Genomic DNA, 24,894 nt, shown 5'->3' on the forward strand with positions numbered 1-24,894 from the left:
AATGATACCCCAAACATGCGGAGGCCCATAAGCGGCTTGAAAAAGTGTTAAATGGGTGGGATTGTACAGAATCTGCAAAATTCCAGGTCGCTGTGTTACAAATGGCAGGATGCTACAAATGGCAGAAGACACAGTTTCTTTCTTTAAATGCGCAGGGGTCTCGAGGGGTGGCCTACGCCGCCGCCGCCGCCCCCTTTCGTCTACACCACTGAGGAGGAGGTGCAATCCACTTTGCTGCCTGTGCTGCAGAGTGGGAACCCCTACCTTGTGGGGGTTCCAAAGAGCTCCTGTTGGCTTGTAGAGTCCAGGGGTGTGTTGCTCTTTAAGTACTTTGGAAGTTATGGTGAGATACCAAAGCTTGTCTATGAATACCCTCGGCGTGAAAACCCTTGGGTATGGTCAGTCCAGTGCTGTCCTTGGCAGATTTAGACCTTGAGTTGGCTCGTTTCGGCCAGGGGCTCTTGGTGTCGATATGGTCCCATCATGCAGCTGGGCTCTTTTAATTTCCATAAGGGTGGCAGCAGCAGCCTGACTGACAGGCCGGTTGTCAACAGGAAGTAGGAAGAGGATCCGACAGGAAGTGGAGCAAGCAGGGAACAAGCCGATGGGACAGGCTGGGTGCAGGCAGGTAAAGCAGCAGCAGAACTGGAGAGCAGTGATGCCAGGGAGCAGCAACGGCTTGACTCGACGGAAAGGCAACAGAATCAGGTAAGTGGGATTTTGGGGTAAGTGATACAGAGTGGACAAAACTGCCAAACAGCATTATAACTCTTGAACTAAATTTAACGAAACATTACAACTCTATAACCAGCAACTTATAACTCCATAACAATTCTTATCTATCACAGTTGCAGATTTGTGACATTGAGAGCCACCAGACCTTTTCTTGTGGCGTGTTCTCCATAAACACTAGAGAGAACTCCTCTCCCAGAGTGACGCAGGATTGTGTTTAAACGATTGCAACTGGCTGAAAATCATAGTTTTCTCTCTATGTTGAGTGGTAAAGTGAATAGTTTCTGGTAGGGGGGAAGGTGTTTGAAAGTTTCCTTTTCCTTTTCCTTTTGTTTATTATAGTAAAATCTATCTGTTTTACTTTTAAGTTGAGCCTGTTTTGCCTTTTTCTCCCAAAATCCTATCTCCCAGCTGGCAAAAAAAATTCAGCGAACGTGAAACTACCACACAAGGGCTTGAGGAGTAGGAATCCCAGACCATGGCTAGTAAGGATTTAGGGTAGGTTTGAGTATTCTTCTATGATCTCCTTCTAGGAAGGCAGCTTTCATTTCTCCAGTACATTCTAAACAATGTTCCTTCTATCTAATTTACTTCAGCCTAATCAAAATCTCTTGGAACTGCTTTTCTCAAGTCCTCAGCTACCAAGGTGGTTATACGTATATATATACACATATATATAAATGTATACATATACATATATACACATTCTCGCCATATATTCTGTATAGGTATTACATGTATCCCCCACATCAAGAAGTGAAGTAAAGGTAGAAAGACACTGAAGTTACTAGTGCTCTACTGTGGCTGTTTAAAGACAGCTGTAGGGTGAGCACAGGTCTGGTTATAAGAGCTGTAATTTTTCACTAAGAAGTGCAAGAAAACCTGTGTGTTAAGTATATATGTTAAGTATAAAATCATTAATTTTCCTTTTAATTCAGAGTCTCTAGCTTGAAATATCATTTTACTTTTTATCAAACTGAACATAAACTGGACTCACGAGAGAAGGGTGAGATATACTAAAATTAGACTACAGGAGTTAGAACAAACATATTGACATCAACCCAAAATAAATCCTTTAAAATTCACTGCTATTCAGGAATCTAATAACTAAGCACACAAAGATAGAAGTATTTAAAAATTAGGGCTTATCGAAAAGTGAAAATTAAGATAGAGAATAAAAAATAAATTTTGAATGGTTTTTATTTTCATTTCTCAAAACCTCCTGCTTTTTTACTACATTCCATGTTAAGAATTTCATGGAACTTTAAAAGTATAGAAGTTTTACTGACAAAAAATTTTTAGAAGTAATTTCTTGGTACAATTTTTATAAAGAAGGAAAACTCATAAATTATAATTTCAAAATTTCATGCAATAAAATTGATTCAAAAGCATCAGAATCTGCAAATTTGGCCTAACACATTTTCTTGTGAGAGAAATAAATATGAAATAGAAGCCAAAGAACAAAATAAAATCAGGGAGAGACTTTATATATATAAAGGGAATATGAGATCTCTTAATTCATGGAGGATGAAGTCAGAGGCACATAGAACAATTTTGGGAAAGTAAATTGTCAGCTCAAATATATTCTTTCAGATATCATAAGAGCAAGAGAAAACAGAAAGCAACCAAATTTCAGAAAGGCCTTTTGTCTATAATGAATTTGAGGAATACATCACTACAGTATCTCATCAAGGTCTGGAGTGTGGCTAGTTAAATTGTTAGTAAGCATAGCAAGAAGTTGTATGCAGTATAAACATATTCTTAAAAAGGCAAATTTTATGTCAGCTCCATATTTTTTACTTTTTATTTCTTATTGCCAAAGAATATACAGGGTTCTTTACAAATAGGGAAATAACATTGTATTGTACTTCTGTGAAAATGCCATTTTCTTTCCTTTTATATATTTGGTTTGTTGAGATCTAAATGAAATTATCTTCTGACCTGAAGCAAGACAGTTCACATGCTTTTTTCATCTATTTTTAATAAAGCAATGCAATGTAAATGGAAAGAGAGAGATAGTCACCAGTGAAACCATGGTGAAGAAGAGAAAATTATGATAGCAGTGGGTTTTGATGAAGAAGTTATTCTGGCTGCTGTCTGAGGAGACAGGAGAAGGACCCACCAGTTAAACACCACATGATAATTCTGTCTGCCTGCATCTCACAACACACTGCCTTCATAGTGGGGGTGAAATGATGAGCTACCAGGCCCTCCTGCCTCCTGTAAATTTAGTATTTTTGGACCTGCATACATCTCTCTTATCCAAGTCTCAGTTAGTTTTACTGATACAGCCTGATCTCTTCTCGTAGAGCCAAACAGCAGCTTTAGTCAAAGGTATTGCTGGGATCCAGAGGGCCAGCACACCAATGGATAATGGGGCAGGCAGAGCTCCCAGTTGCCCTTCCTTCCCTGTGTTAGGGTCTACAGTGGTGTGCATTAGCATCAATGGTGTGTTATTGGATCTTCAGCATAGGGCTTATGAATGGCAAAAATTGGCAGGAGAGGGTGGATGTACCTACCCAGAAGAAAGGGAGAGAAGAAATAAGCCTTCAAGATTTTGCAGTTTCCTTAGTGTGAATTTGAGAACCCAAATCATTTGGGATTTAATTTTTTAATTTTATCCAAAGATGAGATAGGCAGGTCTTTCCAGCTTTCTCTCTCTTTTCTGGCAACATTTGGCGATATGGCAGACATACCTAGAGTGTCACCACCTGTCACAGCCAGCAACAGCGTGGCTAGCAGAAGACAACACATCTCCAACCCAGGTCTTTCCCGTCTGTGTCACACATGCTGGATTCACCAATGCTGTGGTGGCAAGGCAGAGCTCCCAGTGAGGCTGTCCCAGGAGATTTCAAGAGTCTGTGGTGGTCTCCTTCCCCCCAGGCTGCTAGGCAGTGCCTTGTTTGACCTCCATATGCCAAGAAAATGTTTGTGTTCAGAGCAGATGTAATTCTGGATGAAAGAACAGGGTGGCCCCAATTGGAATACCAATGGAGCAGAGTCCAACACTGCCCAAAATGAAACCCAAGAGCATGCTGGAGAAGGGAAGTGTCCTATCTGGGTATCCAGAGCCCATAAAAAAGGAAGAACTTGGGGTCCAGGTTTCTTTATCTCAGAACCACAACCCAAAGTGGGAGGAGGGAGTAGAGGCAATTGAGATTCCTGTGAAACAGCAGTGGGCAGACACAGACAGCTGGAAGCATGTCCACAAGCATGCTATTGTGGGAGCAGGTGGGCTGCCAGTGTAGCACTTACCAAAGACCTGAAATCAAAGGAAAAAGAACCCTCACAAACTAACAAGCAGAGGACTTAATTATAGATTTCTAAAATAAAAACAGCGGAAAGGGTCAGGTCACACAGAGCTTGGAGAACCATTGCTCTTGTGCTCAGTGGCAGACACCCCTGTTTTCCTGTGCTCTCTCTACGTCCGTTGTTTTAACAGCAGACGGGAAAACCAGTGTAAGAAAGTCAATCTTCTCTCCCCCTTAATCACCTCCATTGCTCTCTGTCTGATGTAAGGGGAACAGCAGGAGTTAATGAGATCTCTGTGTGTGTGTGTGTGTGTGTGTGGAGTGTAGGGAGGATGGAATTTAAATGAAATGTGGAAATAGAGGGGCACTGGCATAGCACACAATTCAAAAACAACTTGTTTCACCAAAGGACTGTTTGCAAGGTCCAGTCAGGCTAATAATAGCCCTTTCAAGCTCATCTTTTAGTGGGGAGAAAAGGGGCAACCTGCTGCCCTCAGGGAGGGTGTGTGATGGATGAGGGGGAGATGATGATGGGGACTGAGTAAAGAGAGGCAGAGAGGCAGGCAAGGGAAAGAGGGAGGCAAGCGAGGGAAGGAAGGAGAGCAAAGGGGGAGGAAAAAAGAGTGCAAATCCAAATGTCGATTTGTAGACACAGTGAGGAGAGCCTGCTGGCTGACAGGCTGATTTATTGGATTCTTCCAGTTAATCACTGCCGGCCTGTGGCCAAACGGATCTCCAGCAAAGCTGAAAGGCAGCTGAGGGAAACAGGCTTATAAGCATAAAGCCGCATAATGGTGTTCAATGAAGTGTGAGACTTTTAGTTCAGTCTCAGTGAGCCGGCCACATTGCCGGAATGTCAAAGAGGGATTGTGGGTGGAAAAATTATGGATTTAAACTGCTAGCTGTAAATGAGGTCAATATGTCTGGTTCATAAACAGTCCGAGGCTATTCCAAGAATGCAGTGAGGGGGAAAATTACCGTGAAGCCAACACTGTAGACAAACCTCATTGAGATATAATTGCAGCTATAAATACAAGTGAAAAGCTTACTGAGTGCAATAAAATATAGACATGGTTTTTTATCTCTCTCCCCCCCCATATTTCCTTCTTTGAATCCATGCATTTGTTAAGTGTTGTGCATCTATAATATTCCCCCCCTTCTCCCTCTCCTTTTCCCTCTGACACCCAGTGTTGAAATTAACTGAGTGTTCTTGATCTCCCATTCCATTTTATTCAGGCAAGATTGGAAAAAATCAAAAGAGCACATCTAAAGCATTTTCTTCCCTTTTGCTTTTATATTTGAATCAGGTTGAAATGTGCTAAAAAAAAGACATTGCAACTTTTTTATATCTTAAAAAAATGCAGTAAAATGTCTTTTTAAACTAATACATCTGTTAGATCATTTGAATCTCAATTTAATGAGGTGACATCAAAGGCAAGTATGGGATCCTATGGAGAGTCTCTTTCACGAGATACCTGGTCTTTGCTCATGAAACACTGACTTTAAATTAATGTGATGTTTCAGATTTTCTTTTTTTTTTTCTTTGCCCTGTAGGTCTTTTATTACTCTATGGTGGGGAGAGGAAGTAGCATCAAAGGACAGGAGGACAGACACTGAGCAATATGCCTTACCCAGTTAAAAACTGATACAGTAATAAATTGAACACTAATGGCTATGGTCAGGCTGTTTTTCCCCTAAGCCAATTGATTTAAATGGCAGTAATTTGGCCAGCAAGGCTAGTCCTGTTTAAATTAAACCCATTAATATAATAGCACCAGTCTTGAATTAAATCCATCTGTAGCAGAGCCTCCACCGGTCAGTGGTTTAATAACTGTCCAGGGATGTCCTGAAAACACCCACATTCATACAAACACGAATAAGAGATTAAAACCAGGATCCAGAAAACCTCCTGTTTCACTAGGATGTAAGAAGCAGACATCTGTTATAGTCAGCGACAGGAAAACCACAAACCTTGATTCTTCTTCTAGAAGCATAATCTGCAACTTCTGTATGTATGCTTTCACAAACTCTTGGCCCACTCACTCCTTTTCCTCACCTTGGCACTTACATTTGAATTTATTTGCTTAATGATCTACACACGTTGACCAATGTAAAAAGTTTCATAAAACACTATGTGGAGCAACAGAGTTAAAAAAGATGTTGAAATGTCATTTGAGGATTTGCATCCAATATAGAAAGCTTATTCTTGGCAGAGGCCTTCACAATGTGGTTAGGATTGATCTTTTGACTTCCTCCCCTATTGTTCTTGATCCCCATTGTGGCGGACTGCTATGTATTACAAGGCAATTTCTTTCCTTGAAGAACTATGCAGGATTTTTCTTGGACTTAGTGTCAAGCCTCGCCTGTGGGAGCTAAAAGATGCAAGTCTTCCACTTTAAAGAAAGCATCTTTGGGTTTCAGTCTCACCTTTGTGAGATCAATAGCACCTTCAAGGTAGCTCTTCTTTTGAGATGTGCCTTATAGTTTCCCTCTTTAACAGGCAATTCTACTGTATCAGAAACCTTGAGTTTATATATTTTGCTTGGTTATGTCCCACTGACTTACTTATGACTGTTTTAAGTTATGATTCACCATGTTGGACATCTGTCAGCTTCAGGTGAAGTTGTTGGCTTCACTAGACAGATATTAGTGTTGAGATTTGCATGTAATAAATATTAATTTTTTGTGTGAATATAGGTTTGCATTTTGCAGTGGAGGGAATGAATGCTGTTTAGGATCAAATAGCATCAGATATACTCAGTATCCGTTTGTGAATATAGCTGAAGAATCCAGGTCTTATAATGCATGTCAAGTTTTTAATAATTTTTCACAATGCCCTGTTTCAGCATCTCTGTACAGACGGCAAAATAGAAAAGACTGTTTCATGATGATCTGTGCCAAATGATCCACCAGTAATTCTGCCCCAGAACCAGTTGCTCCTCTGAACTAAAAAGAATGAATAGCACATCCTCAGCTTTTTCCTAGACAGTACTCATAAAGTTGCTTCAATTTAAAGGTGCCTGACATTTCCCATAACAAGTCCCTGCTTTCAGTCACTTAATACTTTATTTAACTGAATAGAAAATTTCTGTGTGTCCATGGACACTTATGGACAGTGAAAGATGGTGAGGTCAAAAGGTTTTTCCATTTGGAATTTGCTGTGTTTTTGGGGAGATAGAAAGACTTTTACTTTGTCCAAGCAACAAAAAGCTGTGGAAATACCATTAGTCATATGCTTAGGTCAGACAAGTTTTGCATATGTAAAATGCTCAAAGATACAGCACATGAAAAATATTGTGAGCAAGAGGGACAGATTTTTAATTGTTTAGCAAACTTGGTCTGTCCATGTTCTCCATTACTATAACAGTGTGAATACAAAGCCCTGATAATACTTAAGCATTTCAAAAAGCCCAGTTTCAGATACACTAAGAGGCAGAATTTATTAGTTCAGGTTCAATCTTGAGCTAATCCATGCACAAAATTCCCAGTCTGTTCAGAGTTTGTGCAGGGCAAACCTACATCTTTGAGAAAAAGACCATGAGGACATAGCCTTCAACTATTATCTTATAGAAGAAAAAACAATTAAATAAATTGAGCAAAAAATAATTTAATTTAACATATAATCTTATCCCAGAATGATCACAGAAATAAATGCTTCCACAGAACTTTATGAGTCATCCATCATTCTACAATGCAGGACTCCCCAGTCAGCTCAGAAGTCTTTCTGTCCCACAACAAAACAGTTCTTAATGTAATCACCTAAGTCAACGTCTGGGCTTATATTTCAAGACCCATTTCCATTCGGCAATCAACGTGACTTTTCAGTCCTTAGAAAATGGAATTGTATATAAGTGTGAGTTTGGAATCAGGAGCAACCACAACTGGCTGTAGCTCATATGCTTTGGCTGGTATCTTTTACATCATCTGCTCTTAGCTAGATCAAGACTAAGAAACTGAGTGTTTAATAGCACCTTTGAACGCTGTCAGCAAGTCATATATATAGATACACCACAGGTATGTATCCCAGTAATAATTTAGGACAAAAAAAAGGCAGATGGCTTTTAGATGAAGCCAGGAAATACATCTGGTTCATGCCCATATGTTCTTGCTATGCTGCCCCGTTTTATTAAAGTTAACGTAGAAGTGCTGAAAATGATCAGATTATGGCATTTTGCAGAAATTCATGATCATCCCATTATCAATCATTAACAAAGACAGCTATCAGAATGTGCAAAATTCAGTTAAATTTTTGACTTGTTTTTGTTAAGGATATGTGATCTTGCAATATAAAGAAAAATGTGTGGTTTTCCTACGCACATTTTTTTGTCCCTTTTTTAAAGCCTTCTGTATATTACACTTTCATAAAATAAATAAAATTATCTGTAGGAGATGTGAATTATCCTACAGCAATGTAAGGCAAGGCATTTTGTGACAGACTTTTTCTATAAAATTTGATTTTAATTTCTGAGTCTGTTTTGAGAGTGAGGGAAGAACAGTGGTCTTCAGGATTGGCAACCCCCTGCATAAAAATAAAATGGAAATTACATCCAGTGCATCCTCTTCTTACAGACATTTTGAAAATTTTCTATTGTTATGTCAAATTTAGTGGATTTTGGTTTGAAAGCCTAACTGTCAACAGTGACCATGGTGGTTTGAAAGAGTTGTTAATAAGAACACAAAAACATGTAATTCAAAAACATTTCAATCAAACGATTGGAGAGAGGGCAATTATTAAGCAGTACACAGAAACATCCAGGGCAAGAAGATATAAATCAAACTCTTTTATTTGAGCCCTTTCCTCTACTCGACTTTCCAAAATGTGAGACAGAATAATTATATTGTTTAGAGAAATCTTTTGTAAACAAAGATACTGCAATTTTTCTTTGATTGAAAAGGTCATCTTTTTTTTTGCCATTTTTCTGAAATCTGAAGTCCAAGTGCCTGCACCCATTGTAAGCAGAGCAGTCAACACAACATTCCCACTTTCCTTCCCATTTTACAAGACACCCATGAATGCTAATCAAAATACTGTAGTGACCCCCTTGATGTATCTTTGGGGATACTTGCCAACTACATAGCCTATCACAAGCTTCCAAACACAGGACATCATTTTATGCCCCAGTCTTACACCACAGATTTAAGATGCCATTGAAAGCTGCAATATCTCTCCTTCTTTCAACTGAAAGTGGTAGAGAATTTGCTAATATTCACTCCCTCAATCCCTGGTAGTCAATCTTTCTTAGCTGATGGATGTTTCCATAGTTTATGGAAGCCCATGAAAAGCTTTAAAATAAAATTTTAACCAAAAAAACCTGGGCTTTCTAAAATATACCTAGGACACTGACAAATTTACAGAAAACTGTTCTACAGCATTTGGAAGACTATCCTATCAAATATCTGTTATACTCATGTGTCCTGAATGAGTTTAATATTTTATAAAAAAATTTAAAATAACACAGCAACCCACCTGAAGAGCTCAATTGTAATTCCCATGGACTCTTCTTCTTAAAATGAATTTGGTGCACATGAAATGTACTGGATTGGCAGGAATCATGAACAGTGAACAAGAGCAGCTTTATTTCTATGCAATGAGTGTGGTTTTGGTATTAGTAAGTCCCCTGTCACACAGAGTTTTAACTTGCAAGAAATTACCAAATGAGGAAATGATGAATTCTTTCAAATGTTAGCCAGCATTATATTTACCAAAAAATTAGAGACAGGAGAAAAAAAGAGCAGTTCACAATGCTATTGTCATTTTACTTTCAATTTATCAGTGATTGTGTCATGAAATGAAGCAATATAAATGATAATAATGTGTTGCTTTGACTCTGTGTGTCATTTGAGTTATATGACATTCCAGATTTTTCAATTTGAATGTTTAGAACAGAAACTGTTGCCTTTGCTCCTGTATTGGCAACCATCTGTTGGCTGAGTTCCCTGTAAAAACACATCTTTTGATCTATCTTCAGTTAAAATTATTAATTAATTTATCATAAAGGGTGACCACAGGCCTATATAATTATGGGTATATAGCCAGACATTAAAACCTATAAGTGAACATTATATACACATTAATATATTCTGCATTGTATGTGTTCATAAATATGGGGTTTCTGATGGCAGGAAGAACAGCATACTTCATTTTCATGAGTTAGGAATGACTGCATAACTCACAGGTGGCAGAGCAAAGCAAAGCCACTAATGGATTCTGTACAGTCATCCCTACTGGATAAAAATAAAATTCCATTACGCAGTCCACCATCACATATTATATTTATACCATATCAGAGACTTATGTCTGTAGAGTAACTAAACTTTTCAGTACCCTTTGCTGAAGAAATTAACATCAGTGATGAAATATGACACATATTGCTGGGCTATGTTTCCCACTGGCAGCATCTAAATATGTATTTCATACAAGTAAACACACATACACCCCTACTAATAATGTGGTGTATTTCCTAGTCCGTTTCTGAGAGCTACTGCAATGAGATCATCTGTCCCCTGGATATGATGGAATTTCTGCTCCTTAGATTAATACATCTGGGGTTTTAAATTTTTTCAGTCTCTGAATGTGATTCTGGATTTGTTGTGGTGTAAGAATAACTCCCTAAAAAACAACACACAGAGTCAGCTTACAGTGAAACAGAGTTAGGCCTTTGTCCTTGATTTAGCTGTAGAGGCACAGTTACCACCTTTACTACTTAAAGGACAGCAATAAGTAACAGCAACAATTAAGCCAACTCTGAGACACATACACCATCTGGAAATAGGTCTGTGTTATTGCGGGGTAGAAATCGTCATGAATACAGTAGCAATCAAAGAAGAAAAAAAAAAGCATCTCCAGGTGAAATTTTTAAACAACATTATGCAATAAATTTTATATAGAGAAATAGTTGCATATACAAGAAAAAATAAAACTTCATCACTATAATGCTCTACCCTCAGTGTTCTTCTGCTGTTGTCCATCCAAATTAACTGCGTTACCACCCATATCAGCAGCAAAGCAAAAACAGAAGCCCAGTTTCCATTTCTAAACCTACGTATCTATCTCATTTTATTCTGACAACCTAAATTTTCTTCTTTTAAAAAAAAATGCTTAGCCTCTGTCAGACACCAGTAAACATTCCAGAAGCATTGTTAAGCTGGCTAACTATATTTTAGAGAACCAGGGTAGTATATCAAACAAGTTTTTTTCCAATTTTTACATTTGAAAAGGAAATTAATGATAAAAAATCAGGTGGGACAAAAGCTCCAGTCCTGTTCAAAGAAGTCAAACACCAGTTTTTACTAAGTATTTTTTTTTTTTTAACATATATAGGAAAGTAAAGAAGCTAGCTCTCTGAAACGTCGTTTACCACACGGTCTTCAACATTTTTTTCAAGTTAAAAGTTTTATAATCAATTTAGAGGCCTAAGTGTTTGTAGTCAAAAAGAGCATATGCAGTCTTATGTCACTGGACAGCATAGTATAGCAGGTTGCATACCAGGCTTTTAAAGTCTTACCAGGAAAGGGTATCTCACAGTAACTACCAAGTCATCACTTTCAGATCAGATAATTACTCTGATGAAATAACTATTAAATTGCTGTCTGTTTCTATGGAAAGGATGCTCTCCAGCTCTCTGAAACACTGGTTAGACAGCTCTTTTAGTTAGTCACTTTGTTTATCTTCTGCTCATACAATTAGGTGCCCACAACTGTATTGACTTCTGTGTGTTGTCTCAGTATTAATTTACATCAACACAAAAGAGAACAAAACATTTTTTCTCTATGGATGATTTTTGGACAATATGGAGAACGTTTTAACTTGCACAAGGGAATAAGACAGCATCTAACCTGGATAATAATTGGCTTACCAGCATGGAAAGATACAGAATTCTACTGTGAATTTTTTCTGGCATTTTGCATAAATTTGTTAATATATATAATCCCATATTCCTCTCAGGGAAAAATCGTTCTCTGCAATTTGTCACCTCTTATATGCTAAAAAAACCCAAACAAAAAAAACAAAAAAAAGTATGATGCACAGAAGTGTGTATTGGATATTATCTTCTGCTAAACAATACTCTAAGATCTGATGCCACACTTTATGACAAGAGTTTCCGAGGCAATATTTAAATAATGTTGCAAGTACAGAAGTTTTAATGGTAACATTTACCTCGATTCTACAGCGGTTCAGTGACACAGACAGGTTGGTTCTCTGGCTTCTTGTCTAACAGAGACAAAAAATAACTTTCAGCATTCCAGAATATTCATGTGGAGGAATGAAGTTTGGCTAAAAAATTCATCCTTAATCCTTCTTCTTCATGACCTTACTTCTTTTTTCTTCTTTTTTTGTCAAGAAGTGATTTGGTTTGCAGAAATAGACTGGTTTAATAAAACGGGTCTTCTTCTTTCTGCTAAAAGTTTACCTGCGAGAGCCCCGAACATAATAAAATCAGATTATGAAGGCTATCATATTTACTTGTAATAAGTCAAATCTTGCAGACATCAGTTAAGTCTCCCTTACTGCACTGGGACAATATTGTGCATGCTTACATCAATACCTGAGGTGTCAGAAATATATTTCATAAGTTCAGAAAAATTGCATACAGACTTGCAGCACTATTATAAGCAGTGAATTTGTAATATGATCATTATGATGTATAAAATGGCTTTGTTCCTACATTTAATAAGCATCACATGTCAAGCCCACAAATATAATGGAATTTGCTGGTGATTTACCATTCGATGTAGTATGTTGTTTTCAGGAAGAGAAGTTTTCCACGCTTTATCAACAGTATGCAGTTTTAAGAAGCCATCAACTTTCTCTCCTCTGAATGTACAAAATTCTTTAGATTAGTGATATAAAATAAAATCCCAGCCAGTGGTATACTCTATTAGTTGAATGAAGTCAGTGCAAGATATTTCCAGTTGCAGACAAAATGTTTTCTTCAGACTATCCCTGAAAAAATATATATCTTTATACTAATTTTGGTGTAGGCAAGGATGCTGGAGAAGGTCCCACGTAAGGTATACTCTGCCAGCCCAGTATGAGAGCTGTGGTGTAACACTCATGCCAAGGTATTTTCAGGTGTTCTCTCACATCACAAAGTTTACACAAAGATTGACACATCACAGATATTTTCAGTCTAAATAGCAGAGCAGCAGAGCACTTTTTTTTCTCTTTTTTTTTTCTTTCTGAAACTGATAAAATGAGAAGACTTGGACCCTAAGCCTCTGTTGATGTATATTTTTACTGTGCACTTCAGTACTGCCTATTAGAAATATTTTACTAGGTATTCTGGTTCTGGCTAGGCCAGGCCAGGGACAGGGAGAGGGTTAATTTTTGCATTAGCAAGGAGCAGACATGACTAGGACCTGGAGGTTATTCTGTACCATCTCATGTCATTTTCCAGGAATGTGATGAGGGGTCCCTTTGAGCCCTGGAAACATGGCAGAGGGAGCAGTCAGATAGCACCGATTCCCTCCATTACTGATTTTGTAATTGCTACTGTTTATTTTCTTATTTCTTTGCTGTTTTCCAGTAATTTGTTCTTATCTCAGCCTGTCATCCTTACCCTTTGTGCTTCCCATCCTCCTCTCCATACCTGCTGCCAGGGGATGTAGTTGGGGGAGTGAGTGAATAGATCATGATTTGGGCTGTTTCACTCAGAACACTAAATTGGGGCATTTCATTCCTAAGCCATGACAGAAGGAAAATTGCAATATTTGAATATCAAGCTGACAGATATTGTGAATATTGAACCACAGAAACAACTTTCTGTGAACTATGAGGTAAAAGGTTTCTAACATGTACACATTAAAAAAAAAAAAAAAATCTGTACACCTTAATCCTACCAGATGTGTGTTTCCCAGCAGAGCTTATAGGATCAAATTTAATCAGTAGAGGTTCATGTTGGCAATGACATTCTGGTTTTGTTTCCCTTTTCCATTTGAAACTGCCTGGGGGTATGTAAGGCTCTGTTCTCACACTCTCTCTCTCTCTCTATATATATATATATATATATATATATATATATATATTTCTTTATTTTTTTTTCTTTCACTGAGCAACATTAAAACAATCCATTATTTAGAAGAATTGGTAAACTTTATTCCTAGAAAGACGCTATCTCTAAACCCCACTTGCTCTAGTTTAAGCCAAGTCTAGATTTCACAGGTATTTGTTTAAGGTAATATTTAGCAATCTATATTCCTTGTCTGCTGCTCATCTGTCTTTTGAAGCCACCGTTCCTTCTCCAGTACCCCTATCCTTTCTCTGCTCCTTATCCCCTTAGCTGCCCCAACACAATGTTTTGTCTGATATAACGGAAGAAAACATGATTTCAGATGACCTTGAGAAAATTCTGGTATTTGTCTGATCATTTTCTCAGCTAGATACGCTATTCTGGCATAAATGAGATGGGAAGGGGAAGGAGAGCTACCTAAATTGTTTTTGTCACTGACAGGAGTGGCCAGGAGACCCCTCACCACATATAAACTTCACTATCTGAAGCAGGCAAACATGAAAGAATATGCCACTGTGGTACCTCCAGTTCTCATTCATATGGTGAGCTCAGGTACAATGCAAGAAGAGAAGAAACACAGGAAAATAACTCAGCTTCTGTTTTGAGACACACAGTAGATCACATCCTTAGCACTTTAAAAAAGAAAAAAAAATCTGGAGGAGCAATGAAAATAATGAAGCCTTAAATATTTTTTCAGGTCTGCTTTTCTTAGTTCATAAGCACTGATAAATTTCACAGCACTCCTGTGAAGAATTATATTGCTAGAACTACATACAATATTTTAGGTAAAATTTAGGGGGTTTGGCAAAAGTTCAAAAGACAAACATTCCACAGAGGGACATCAAAAAAATAACTCCATCAGTTCTTAAAAACCTAGCTTTTTTGTTTTGACCTTACTAAGCGTGATATAAGCAATAGTTTTTGAAAAAAAAACCTTTTCAAATTCTAATTAATTTTTTTTTAGAATTTAATTCCATTTTAGAGGGTATATTTAAATCTTCAAAATGTAGATGAAACATCTGAAGAAATATTTTAAGATCTTTTTGATCTACCTTTTTAACTCTTTAACTTGTTTGAAATATGATCAAATTACAGATAATAGAGTATTCTGAGCTGAAAGGGTCCCAAAAGATCACCAAATACAGCTCTCATGTGAATGGGCCATAAGGGTATTGAACCCATGACCTGTGTTATTTGCACCAGGCTCATACCAACTGAGCGAGAGCACTAAAGATGTTGTTACTATTCCCATATGGATTTTACAAATGAAAAATCAATATTCATGGAGAACAGAGCCAAAATGATTGAAGTGTCCATCAGTATGGTGTAACCAACTCTAGAAATCAAGATCTAGAAATCTTAAATTAATATCAGAAAATGAGGAATATATATACTCAGTGAAACCCTTAGAGAAACTATGATTCTATAGTCTTGCCCAAGATCAAATACAAACTTAGAGAAGTGTAGAATAAGTTGTCCTTCCCTTCCCTTCCCTTCCCTTCCCTTCCCTTCCCTTCCCTTCCCTTCCCTTCCCTTCCCTTCCCTTCCCTTCCCTTCCCTTCCCTTCCCTTCCCTTCCCTTCCCTTCCCTTCCCTTCCCTTCCCTTCCCTTCCCTTCCCTTCCCTTCCCTTCCCTTCCCTTCCCTTCCCTTCCCTTCCCTTCCCTTCCCTTCCCTTCCCTTCCCGGAACTTCCCCTCCCCTCCCCGGAATTTCCCTTCCCTCCCCCTTCCCCTCCCCCTTCCCCTCCCCCTTCCCCTTTCCCTTCCCTTTCATCTTATTCACCTTATTAATCTTCCAGATTAAGTCACCTCCCATACAAATTCTCGTTTATACTCTGAAGCACTAAGAAGTAATGTATATGCCCTTTCTGAGGAAAAATGGTTTAGAGCTGTTACAGGCATACAGGAGATGAAGAAAATTAACTGAGGACAAAGATGAACTTAGTAGTTTCATTTTGGTAATCCAACAGGTGTCCAGAAAAAAGGAGTATGCTAGAGCAGTTAAGGCATGAATAAAATTTACATGAAAGTCCTCTGAATGTTAAGACATTTAGTCTTGCAGTAAAATGAATGCACTATGTTGGTTTGGGGTTTTTTTCATTACAAATAATTCCCTGTTTGTAGCACTTGCCTGAAAAAAGTTCTTTATCATCTTACAAGATCCAAAGACTGACACTCCTTCTGAGTCATGATGTTACTCTCCGGGCTGGCTGAATTTAGTAAAGAAGTTAGATGAATACTCAAATTATATGTTGTGAGACAGGTAGTAAGAGAGTTGCTTGTCCACTTCATTCCCCTTGAAGCTGCACTTCCACTAGTTTTTGAAGCTTGATAGTGGATGCTACTGGACTGGTGCTTCCCTAGCCTGCTTCTGGGACCCAAATAGTTTGTGCAGTCATGTCACCTTCAGGTCATATATGAAATTCTGTTCTCAAAACCCCTGTTATGAAAAGGTGCTATTTTACCCAATATCACATATGTACAATATCCATATTTTAAAGTCATCCAAATCCCCAAATTACCTTCAAAAATTTTTGAAAGAGCTCTACCAATTTTCCAGGTAGGCTAATGATTCAAAGGGGATGCCAAAATAATAATATTAAATGTTTACCAAGCCTTGTCTCCATGTGCAGATAGCTTTCCATTTTTAGCAGCAGTTAGTTGCTCATTCCTGTTGAATATCATGTATATCTAACAAGAAAAAGGCAGAGACAATGTCCAAAGTTAGCACAATCTCTGCCAAAACCAGAATAGAATCTAAAAAGTCTTCAGAATTAATTGCTAAAAAAGTTTAAAAAGCTGACTGAGCAGAAGACTGCCTCGGCACAGCAAATACTAGTAGGCACTGAAAAATAGACTGATGTGGGTGACCTGAAGTTGCAAGATATCACCTAATGGGTGCAAAGAAGCCCTGCTGGAGAACAGTAAATCTGTTTAGTATATGTATGTAGAGACAATTTCTGTGATTAGCAGACACAACAGTATTTTTTGTAGGATTGTTTTACATTGAGAGGTCTTACACTCAGGTTAGACATACCAGTGACCAGTAAGTTTGATATTATTTTGTGTAAGATGCAGTCTAGCAGATTTACCTCCACTGCCATCTCACAAAGCAACCTGAATGTTCTCATGACCTAATTTGCTCTATCTCTTTACCTCCCTAATAGCAAACCAAATCCAATTTAGATAAATAATATAAGAACATTTTGTATATTTCTCTCAACAGTGTGCTAATATTTAACCAAGCCATTGCCAGATTACTTCTTCAAACCAGATAAATAATGAATTGAGTATAATAAACACTCATGTAAACATAACATTTTTCTTGCTTGACATCCAGCACACTTCGTAGGTCTGCAGTGTTGGCTTAAGGAGACACCAAACTCTGTGCCATAATGCCTTCACAATTCTTGACATTCTTCTGATTCATGGTGTACTAATGAGCCACATGGGTGCCTTCTCCCCTGCCCCCCCCCCCCCCCCCCCCTTTTTCCCAAAGACTAGGCTTAGCAGTGCAAAATGATGTGTACACCACAGCACATTAACTTCCTTGTTCCTCTGAAAGCAGAAAGCAGATAGTTGCACTGGATAGTGGGCATTACCATCTAACTTCAAACACCTCCAAAATTCTCTCCAGTCAAAATTGTATGCACTTTCACCCAGTGGTAAGGCATTTTGTTCTGTTTTCAGAATAGTGAAATGCAGAGAGAATAAGAAGGAAAGCCAAAGCAGAAAGGCAGAAAAAAAGTAGGAAAAAAAATCTCATTGGGACATTATACTATACAAGAAGTGAAAAACTGTGGATTTTTTTTTTTTTTTTTGGATAAAAGCCTCGTGCTCAACCCAAAATTAAGGACCATCTGAATTCAGAGAGAAACTTCTGTGTCTAGTGAACAGTGCTGTGTGTCAAAACATTTGAACCTAATCTAACCACAGCCAAAGTTATTCAGCATGATTGTGTGGATAAAGTATATGACTAAGTTATTTTCATGGATTCCAGCACTAGCAGATTAGAAAATACTTGGTGCAGAACAGGAGAAGCTTTAGGAATTTGCCAACACACTCCTCTGGAGAAAATTGACATGTGACCCTAGATGGGTGTGTTCCTGAATTTAGTAGTCACTATAGTCACTAATGTAAGTGAGCCAGTCTGGCGTGTCAAGATTGGAAGAAGCCCAGGCTGCAAGGATTGTGCACTGAGGGAGTTCACAGACCTGAGGGATATGGGTCAGCAGAAGAGTAAAATCTGGACCCTAAACTTCAAGAAAACACACTTCCTGCTTTTCAAGGAGTTAAACAGTAGGATTCCCTGCGAAACAGCCCTTGGGGACAAGAGAGTGAAAAAGATCTTTAAGGATGCTTTACATAGAGTGCAAGAGATTGTGATCCTCAGGTGTAAGGCAAGGAAGACAAGAGACAACACAGCTAAGTAGGGAACTGTAGGTCAAACTAAATGGCAAGAGGCAAAGGTACAGGTGGTGTAACATAGGCAGATAACCTAGGAGGAGTATAGGGACACAATTCAGTTGTGTGGGGATGTATTGAGGAAGGCCAAAGCACAGAGATGAACTTGGCAAGAGAAGTGTTGCAAGTGTGCAACAATTTTTTTTCCATCAGTTTGCTCTGGAAACATTTCTTCCCACACATCTCAAATGGATGGTCAGCAGGATAGGGACAAAGAAATCAAAGTCCCTCCCATGGTAAGTAAAGATGAGGTTCATGACCATCTGAGAAACCTGAACATACACAAGTGTAAGATATCTGAGGAGATGCATACCAAAGTCCTGAGGGAATTGGTTGAGACAGCTGCCAAGCTATTCTCCCTGACATTTGAAAAGTCAGGGCAGGCAGGTGGAGTTCCAAGGGACTATGAAAAGAGAAACATAATATCCAACTTGTGAAGTGTAGAAGGAGGACCCTGGGAGCAACTGACTTGTGAACATTCTCTTTGTGCTTGGGAAGATCCTGAAACGGGTCATCCTAGAAGCTGTGCTAAGGCTCATGGAGGACAGGGAGGTGAATCAGGGCACCCAGCATGACTTCACCAAGGGGAAAGCCCCACCTGACCAACCCAGTGGCCCTCTATGTTGGAGTGACTACATCACTGGGCAAGGGAAGGGCTACGGGTGTCTTTTATCTGGTTTTCTGTAAGGAGTTGTACATCATCTCCCACAACAGCCTTCTCTCTAAATTGGTAAGAGATGGATTTGGTGGGTGGGCTGTTCAGCAAATAAGGAATGGTCATGTCTTGAGAGTAATGGTAAAGACCTCAATGTCTGGACAGAAATCAGTGACAACTGGGGTGACTTGGCAGTCCATATTTGGACCAGTGTTATTCCATATCTTCGTCAATGACATAGGCAAAGGGATTGCATGCACCCTGGGCAAGTTTGCAGATGACATCAAGATGAGGGGTGCAGTTGACACTCCTGAATGTCATGAGGTTCAACAAGTCCAAATGCAAGGTGCTGCTCCTCTGTCAAGGCAGTCTCACACACAAATACAGGCTGGTCAGAGAACAGATTGAGAGCAGCCCTGCCAAGAAAGTTCGGGGGATACTGGTGGGTGGGAGTCTGGACATGACCCAGCAGAAAATCAAATGTGTCCTGAGCTGCATCCAAAGCAGCCTGGTCAGCAGGGTGTGGCAGGGGATTCTGCCCCTCTGCTCTGCTTTGGTGACACCCCACCTGCAGGGCTGCATCCAGGTTTGGGGCCTCAGGACAGGAAGGACATGGACCTGTTGGAGCAAGTCCACAGGTGGTCCACAAGTTAATTAGAGGGGTGAAGATCCTCTCCTGTGAGGAAAGGCTGAGAGAATTGGGATTGTTCAGCCTGGAGAAGAGAAGGCTTTGGGGTGACCTAATTGCAGCCTTCCAGCACATGAAGGGAGCCTAAAAAAAGATGGAGAGAGACTCTTTATAAGAGCATGTAGTGACAGGACAAGAGGGAATGGCTTCAGACTGAAAGAGAGCAGATTTAGTTTGGATATTGGGAAGAAATTTTCTTGAGATTGTGAGAAGGTACCAGAATATCTGTGGATGTCCCATCCCTAGTCCATGGCCAGGCTGGAGAGGGCTCTAAGCAATCTGGTTTAGTGAAAGGTGTCTCTGCCTATGGCAGGGGAGTTGGAAATAGAGGATCTTTAAGTTCTCTTCCAACCCAAATCATTCTGTGAGTGTATGGTTCTATGATACCACCTCATGCCAGTGAAATGAGGAGTAGGTTTCTGTTTCTGCCCTGAACATTTTATACCCATGATAGTACAACCACTTTGTTCCAATAGGAACTCTCAAGGCTTCACCTATTCTTTGGGCCATAATCAAAAGAGGTGAAATGTCACATGGGCAAACAAAGAGGAAAGGAGAGATTTCATTGCTTGTTTTTTCACAGATATTAAGTACACTGAAAATCAGGGGAACTTCTTTTCAGTGTTGAAAGAAACCTGATATGAAAAGGGTCTAGCATCATACACTGGAAAAGACATGTGGTCGACACTATGGCAAGAACAAAGAAAATAACAAACACTGCATAGAGATTGAGTTACTTAGAATTTCTCTTAGTCTGACATACCTCACACGTACAGAAAAATACACAGAATTACGGAATCACAGAATGATTAGGTTGGAAGAGACCTCCAAGATCATCGAGTCCAACCCATGCCTAACACCTCAACTAAACCATGGGACTGGGTGCCACATCCCGTCTTTTTTTAAACACACCCAGGGATGGTGACTCCACCATGTCCCCAGGCAGACCATTACAGTATTTTATCACCTTTCTGTAAAAAGCTTTTTCCTAACATCCAACTTAAATTTCCCTTGGCACAGCTTAAGACTGTGTCCTCTCGTTCTGTCAGTTGCTGCCTGGAGAAAGAGACCAACCCCCACCTGACTACAAACGCCTTTCGGGAAGTTGTATAGAGTGATAAGGTCACCTCTGAGTCACCTCTTTTTTTTTTTTTTTTTTTTTTTTCCTCTCAGAAAAGACAAAGGCATACCTTGCAAATACTGAATAATTTCAATTCATCTTGCTTTAATAAATAAATTGATTCATTAGTATTCCATTATATATCATCTGATAATGATTGGAATCAAGAGCATGAGAGTTGTCTATTCAGTAATTCTTCAATTGTTTGTCTTTGGTTTATATTCTTATCAATGGAAAACAATATCAAAATTCTGGCTGAAAGCTCATATTTTCACTGTAGAAACACCATGGGGACATTACTTTAAAATTCTTCCTGTCCTGCAGGATAAATTCTGCTACTTGATGTAATTTTCCTATAAAATAAATGAAACATTTCCTTCCTTTAGGCGTAGTTGAATTTTAGAGTGAAAATGTAAGCTTATGGAGTGAAGTTTTTATTTAACAGAATTCATGTCTTCTTTCCATTAAAATAAATTAACATGATACAGAGTTGGAATACATAAAGCTGTATGAACCAGTGGTCTGTGTCATTAAGACAATAGGGATAAAAATATTGCAAGGAAAAATATCTGCTGTGTGGACTTATAGTTAAGGTATGTGCAAGTGACTTTGTCTCTGAAGTGAAGTTAGGAAGGCTGTTGTAAGTGTTGAATTAAAGTGCTGAAACTAAATGGCATTATTGGTCTGAGCGGGGGGGGGAATTTCAGGACAAATTCAGAGGCATTTTTGATGGCAACAATATGTCAATAAGCTGAAATTTAAGCTTACTACTCTAAGCATTCACACAGCAAATGCTCTTGAAACAAAAGTGATAACTGGGAACTTGAGCACAGGGTAATTACAGTCACCAATGAAGTAAATCAGCACAGCACTCAGACCTCAAGACTTAAATCTGCTTTCCTGGGAATTGCTCAAACCTTTTACCCAGAAGACTTGCATATGAAAACAATTCAGGAAGCTTATCCTTGCATCCTCACAGCTGTTACCTAGTAACTATCTGTGTGAGTGCTTCCAGTCCATTTTACAGCAGAGCAGAGCAGGTTAGCTCAAATGGCTCTGCCAGACTGCCAGAAAGCCCAGGCAAGTCAATGGCATTAATATGTTACCAAGGCATTTGATGGGTTCTCAGGAAGGAGCACATATGTGGAAATATTGGATTACAGGAAATTCCAGGGAGAAGTATTTGATTCTTAGGAGCAAATTTCTTTTGGGGGAATCAGTGTTGCCTAGCTGAAGGCAGTGATTAATTATTATTTTTAGAAAGTTATCACTATCCATCAGCTACGGGGAAGTAGAAGCTGTTTTCACACCTTCGGACCAGTGGTCCCCTTCATCAGTACTAATTGCTTATTTTTAGAGATAAGCTGCCATTGCTGACCAGGTGCTTCATACTATGGCTACTCCTGAGAACAAGCAAGCCCCATGGAGCAATATATTATTACTGAAACTGCAAATGTACAGGTATTTATAGCAATGAATTTACCAGATACCAGTACGTAACCATGATGAGATGGTACACCTGCCATATCCATACTCCTCTCAGAATTTTGTCATCCTATCCTTTATCCCCCTCCCTACCTCTTAGTCCAGCACCCTCTACCTCTTATCCATGCTTTCAAGACATACTCCTGCCTGTATTTGTGCTGCCACATCCCTAAACTGTGCCCAGCATGCAGAGAGGCAGGACCCTAGGCAAGCTGCTGTCCATGTCTAGTGCAGGACATTCGGCTGGGTGGCTGAGGGTCAGCAGGCCTCGCTGGGGGCCCATGCAGGCTACTGTGCCCTGGGGCCATGAGAATGCCAAAGACCCTGCAAAGGTGCAGAGTTCTGACCAGGCCCCAAGTGTCATGGCATACACTGAACAGGTGTTGAAACAACACCCTGGACAAAATGGTGCAGTTACAGCTGCCAAACTTGTGGTGGCAATTGCCTAAGCAGATGGCCACAAATTCAGAAACCCAGCGTTGTCAGCCAGCTTGAACAGGCTTGCCTATGATGGTGCACTTCTTTCTTAGGTTGTACTTCTAGACAGTATTTAGTATTTGATCCTAACCTTCAATTCTTTCACAACCTGAACAAAACAGTTTTTGAATGAGTTCTGGTTTATAATTAAAACTCTCCAATATATAGGCCTGCTGCTTCTAGGAAATGAAGACAAGAGTTGAAAGTTTGTTCCCCACACTAGTAAACAATTTAGAGTTAGAACAAGAATTTACGCAAAGTTGTATTTAAAAGTTACTGGTGTGGTTATGACCGTTGTTTTCTCATTTTGTTATTGCTGTATTAGCATTCCCAGCTGCCCATACTTTAAAGAAAGGAATACGTTTTGTCTCCCGAAATCTGAATATAATTGCTTTGGTCACGTTGATGAATTCTGCCTATGCAGTCCTCACATGCCTCAGCTCTTTTGGAACCTGAGAACCTCAAAACTGAGCAAACATGGTGAACATCCTTCAGATAGACACAAAGAAAAGAGTGCCGTTTCCTTCAAGGTTGTTTGATGCTTTGCTATTGATTTAATTCTGTGTGGAACAAACCTGTTGTCTTCTATCTGTCTGAAAATTGTTGCAAACAACAATTATATTTAATAGATAATTGTTTAGTGTTACATATATGATGTAGCCCAGCTTTTTTTCTACATGGTGCCCTCTACCTCTTGAAGATTTTTTTTTTGGCACTTTCTATATTTACGCCTTACTTTTTACTCAAGAACTCAAAGGTCTTAACAGGTTCCTTACAGATTTTGTTACTTTATTGCCCATGTTTTGAATTAAGTCTTATTCATTACAGGTCTGGCAATAAGCAGCATTTCCCTGTTTCTCTTTTATCTTCCCTTTCTGAACTTTGTTACAGTAATTCAAAGGGAGACAGAGATTGTTTGATGCGATTCTGACAGAGTTTTCTTGGTCAGGATGTAACAGACACCGGGCTTCTTTACTTGATTTTGTTCCTCTACATATAGAGAATATAATATCTACATAATGATTTCAAACAGAAACATTAAAAGCAAGTGATCTTGTAGTCAAGCTTATATTGCTTTCTAAATATTCATACTGAATTAATGAAATAGAAAGTATGGGCTAACCGTGGCTCAAGATGTAGTGTAAAAGAAAATAAATGACTGAGCAAAGGTTATGTATTGTGTTTCACATACTCTCTTTGTAACCAGAGAGGGTCAAACACATATCTCCGAGGAAAAAGATCACTGACATATTCTACACTGCTGCAGTGAAGAGGTGTCAAAAATTTTGCTGCTCATCAGTTAATGAAAGCCATACTCTTCAGGGTACAAGAGAAAGTGAACCCACCTTTCAACAGATAGCTTACTGCTGGGGCTTGGATCCCAGGCTCTGCTCTGTCACTGACCACTGAAGGTCCACAGCATCAGCCACCCAAACACAGCTGCATGATGTGGGTGCGAATCTCTTGATGCTATGGATAAGGCATGAAAGACCTTGGTGTTCTGTATCAAAACAATTTTGATCTACGTAAATTAATGACCAAAGAATCAAAACCAGTGTGGACAGGAAGTGCTATGGTGGGGTGGGACATGACAACAGAGTTATTGAATTGTAAAACCAACTAGTGGACTAATGGCAGAAGAAACAAGTGCCTTCTTTCAATCTTTACTTTGTTAGGCAAACAGAACAATTCCATTACAAGAAACAGAGAGAAACAAGAAGAAATTTCTTAAAGTACCCATCTAAGACATGGGGACTGGTGCCAGAACTTTTCATGTTTTAGATAATGCCATTACTAGACATGCTGTGACATACTTTTGAAGCATTATCCTGCCAAAGTCTATTTTTTGTTTCAGACAGAGTTTGGTTAAAAATGCTTGAAAAATGATGAAACTTTTGTCTGATAATTTTTTTAATTTAAAAAAAACAAAACCTTAATCACTGAGCAGCTTTATTTGCTATGAAGAGATCAGACTAGACAGTGTCATTGCCAATCTCCTCGGTGCTCTGTCTT

The 24,894-nt window shown here is 39.0% G+C and overlaps 1 long non-coding RNA gene across 1 annotated transcript in view; it reads left to right on the forward strand.

Annotated features, from left to right (window-relative positions):
* Window positions 1-472: 472 nt before the first annotated feature.
* LOC136288511 (uncharacterized) overlaps window positions 473-24,894 on the forward strand; it is a 66,395-nt gene continuing 41,973 nt past the window's right edge. The window contains exon 1 of the long non-coding RNA XR_010720525.1: window positions 473-708. This is a non-coding gene — a long non-coding RNA (uncharacterized lncRNA). The remainder of the gene's footprint in view (window positions 709-24,894) is intronic.

This window comes from Chamaea fasciata, unplaced genomic scaffold (genome assembly GCF_029207755.1).
Source record: "Chamaea fasciata isolate MVZ Bird 193981 ecotype frontalis unplaced genomic scaffold, bChaFas1.0.hap1 SCAF_4, whole genome shotgun sequence".
NCBI lineage: Eukaryota > Metazoa > Chordata > Aves > Passeriformes > Sylviidae > Chamaea > Chamaea fasciata.